This window comes from Cebus imitator, unplaced genomic scaffold, assembly GCF_001604975.1.
Source record: "Cebus imitator isolate Cc_AM_T3 unplaced genomic scaffold, Cebus_imitator-1.0 Scaffold681, whole genome shotgun sequence".
NCBI classification, from domain to species: Eukaryota; Metazoa; Chordata; class Mammalia; order Primates; family Cebidae; genus Cebus; species Cebus imitator.
The window spans coordinates 93,672-97,537 of NW_016107996.1; the positions used below are offsets into that span (position 1 = coordinate 93,672).

Sequence of the window (3,866 nt, forward strand, 5' to 3'; positions counted from 1 at the left end):
AAAAAAAAAAAAAAAAAAAAAAAAAAAAGTATTATATCTAGGAAAAAAAAAAAAAAAAAAAAAAAAAAAAAAAAAAGTATTAATGAAAAAAATAAAAAAAAAAAAAAAAAAAATAAGAGAAACCTCGGTAAAAAAAAAAAAAAAAAAAAAAAGTATTATATCTAGGAAACTACTATGTAAACCAAGACCATAAAGATTTTTACCTGGGTTTTCTTCTAGGGTCTTATAGTTCAGCCTCTACATACATTTAGGTCTATGATCCATTTTGAGTTAATTTTTATGTATGGTGTGAGGAAGGAACTCAACATCATCTTTTTAGATATGTATATCTATTGATGCTTGTCCCACCATCATTTGTTGAACAGAGTATTCTTGCCCCAGTAAAGTATCTTGGCACCCTTGTCAAAAATACATTGACCATAAATCTGAGAGTTTATTTCTAGACTTTCAATTTATTCCATTGGTTCATATTTCTATCTTTATGCCAGTACCATGCTTTCTCTATAACTGTAGTTTTGTAGCAAGTTTTGAAATTGGGAAGTGTGAGTCCTTCAACTTTATTCTTCATTATCAACATTGATTCGACTATTTTGTCTCTTGCATTTCTACATTAATTTTAAGTCCAGCTTGTCAATTTCTACAAAAACAAAAAATAAAAAAGCCAACTGTGATTTTTTTTAGAAACTGCATTGGATCTATAGATCAATTTGGGGAGTTTTGTCATCTTAATAATATTGTTTTTCAAGGCCGGGCGCGGTGGCTCAAGCCTGTAATCCCAGCACTTTGGGAGGCCGAGGCGGGTGGATCACGAGGTCAAGAGATCGAGACCATCCTGGTCAACATGGTGAAACCCCGTCTCTACTAAAAATACAAAAAATTAGCTGGGCATGGTGGCGCGTGCCTGTAATCCCAGCTACTCAGGAGGCTAAGGCAGGAGAATTGCCTGAATCCAGGAGGCGGAGGTTGCGGTGAGCCGAGATCGCGCCATTGCACTCCAGCCTGGAAAAAAAAAGAGAAAATACGTCTAAAAAAAAAAAAAATAAATAAATAAATAAATAAATAAATAATATTGTTTTTCAACACATGCACATGGGATGACTTTCCATTTATTTAGATCTTTCATTTCTTTCTACAATGTTTTATAGTTTTCGGTGAACATGACTTTTACTTATTTTAACAGAGCTCCAAAAGAGGTCAAACCTCTCTATTGGCTGCAAGGCTGCCAGAGTTTGAATATGATGTCACTGAGCTTGTGATCCCCAAGTAAAAATATCATAGACATAGACTAGCTTAGCAAAATTTACTCGTTTCTCTTGGATAGACCATTTAAATTTGTTTGTTCTGTGCCTTAGCTTTATTTCCGGAGATGCAGAAAAGACAAGTCACAGACTGGGAGAAAATATTTGCAAAATATACATATCATGATGTATGAGGCCCCTCCTCTGCTGCTGCCACTGCCACTAAGATGCTCTGTCTTACTTCCTACCTATTGGCTGCCCTTGAGAGCAACATCTCCCCCAGTGCCAAGGACATCAAGAAGATCCTGGACAGAGTAAGCATGGAGACAGTTGATGACTGGCTAAACAAGGTTATCAGTGAGCTGAATGGAAAAAAATATTGAAGATATCATTGCCCAAGGTATTGATGAGCTTGCCAGTGTGCCTGCTGGTGGGGCTGTGGCCATCTCTGCTTCTTTGGGCTCTGCAGCTGCTGTTTCTGGTTCTACCCCTGCTGCAGCAGAGGAGAAGAAAGATGAGAAGGAGCAGTCATCTGAAGAGTTAGCCTGTTCAATTAAATTCCTGGTCTCCTGCAAGTAGAGTCTTTTCACATAAAAAAAAAAAAAAAAAAGTCTGTGTGTGTGTGTGTGTGTGTCTGTGTGTGTGTGTGTGTGTGTGTGTGTGTATAATATATACAAAGAGCTCCCAAAACTCAACAGTAAGAAAACAAGTAAACCAATTAAAAATTGAGCAAAATATCTGAACAGATACTTTAACAAAGAAAACATACAAATGGCAAATAAGCATATCTAAAGAGAGTCAACATTGTTTTTTATCAGAAAATTGCAAATAAAAAAACAGGGAGATACCACCACATTCTAATTAGAATGGACTAAAATATAAAAAATTGAAAATACCAATTGCTAGCAAGGATGCAGAGTGGCAGAAAATTTCATTCATTTCTTGCGAGACGCAGAATAGTACATCAGTTTTCTGATCACTGCAATTCATTCCATGACTCACATAGATAATTTTCTCCCCTCATGTTAGTGAAGTAGATCTCCCATGGTACTCATGGACTTCTTTTTCTGAGTGGAAATTCACAAGGGTATCTTCTAGTTATCTATTCCAATCTCCCCCACTCTTATCTAGCATCTTGAAGGGTCTTGGTTGCTGACCTGGGATTGTGACCCAAACCTTCATTTCCAAAGGTCTGAACCCTTGGTAATCATGGCCTTCTCAGTCTGAAGTCGCTGCACCTGTCTATTCGTGTTACAATGGAATACAGGAGGTAGCCAAGTGGATCTTCTGTGCTCCGCATGAATTCTGTGGCCCCATTGTCGAAAATCAGCCCTGCTTCCTCCTGCTGATCAAGTCAAATTCCCCTGACAGTATGGTATGGTAGTTATCTATAAACCCCAGGAAGTTTATTCTGAGCCCATCCTTGAAAAGGAGGAAGTACACGCTGATTGCTCAATGGGCGGGAGAATTGGTCTATGGAGAAAGTGCATGCTGTTGGTTCACGGGTGAGTCTCGAAAAAGCACCATCTGATTGGCCAAAAAACATCAAGGAAGTTCATTCTCTATGCCCTGGACTCCATCTGGAACCGGCAGCCCAGCCCCCAGGCTTCAGGCCCTCCTTGGCTTGAAGGTTGGGCCTCATTGTGGACCCGCCCCTTCCCAGCTAGGAACCTCTCTGCCTCCTGCCACCATCCATAAGACTAAATCATACTTAAGATAAGGTATTACACATAGGGTAATATACCAGTAAACTGACAATACTTAATGGAAATGAAAGTATCATAGAGTGGAAAGATAAACAGTTAACAAACATAATAGAATAAATTATCCAACGTTTATCTTTTTCACTGTCTTGGATAAGATAGTAATTTTGACAAAATATTGTAATTTCCTCATTCTTATCTTTCTCTGGATTGTGAGATTTTGGAGGACACATATGTAACATTTATTTATATCCCAAGCGTCTTTCCCAGTGCCTGAAAATGTTTAATGAATAGAAATATATTGCATATCCCAGAGTCATTCTACATTATAAGATTTTATGGGAATTATTCCTGAAGGATAAGTACAGAACAAAAAAGTCACTGATAGAGAATAGTTCTCCTACGTACTCTCATTAAATCTCTACTCATCAAAATGCCACCTAGAAGTGAGGGGATGATTATCTGAGTTATACTGGGAAAGTTTCAGATTTGATGGTGTGAACAATAGTATTGGATAAATCCCTGGGGCTGCTGAATAGCTCTTAGATGCAACGTAAAGGAAGGGAAGACAACAGCGACAGGAGCTGACTCACTTTAGCTCCCCACTGTAATCAGTCCTTAATTGACTGTTTTCTAAGTCAGATAACCCCAGAGAGTGTCCCATTTTATGGATTATAACAAAACTCATTTGAAACTTTTTAATAGCTGCATGCAGCATAGGAAGAACATGTTAATCAGTTCTCCTCTCCCAAGAGGTGGATCCCTGTGGACATGGAGAAAACAAGATCATTGCTGTTGGTAGCTTAATTCTAATAATTATTATAATTAGATCTCTAGGGTCTTGTTCTTCCTTCCAACTTTTATAAAGAACTGCAGAAGTTGAAAATCATTTTCCTGCTCGCTCTAGTTTTAAGTATTACCCATT

The 3,866-nt window shown here is 37.9% G+C and overlaps 1 pseudogene; it reads left to right on the forward strand.

Annotated features, from left to right (window-relative positions):
- Positions 1 to 1,465: 1,465 nt before the first annotated feature.
- LOC108296061 lies at positions 1,466 to 1,817 on the forward strand (annotated as a pseudogene).
- Positions 1,818 to 3,866: the final 2,049 nt, after the last annotated feature.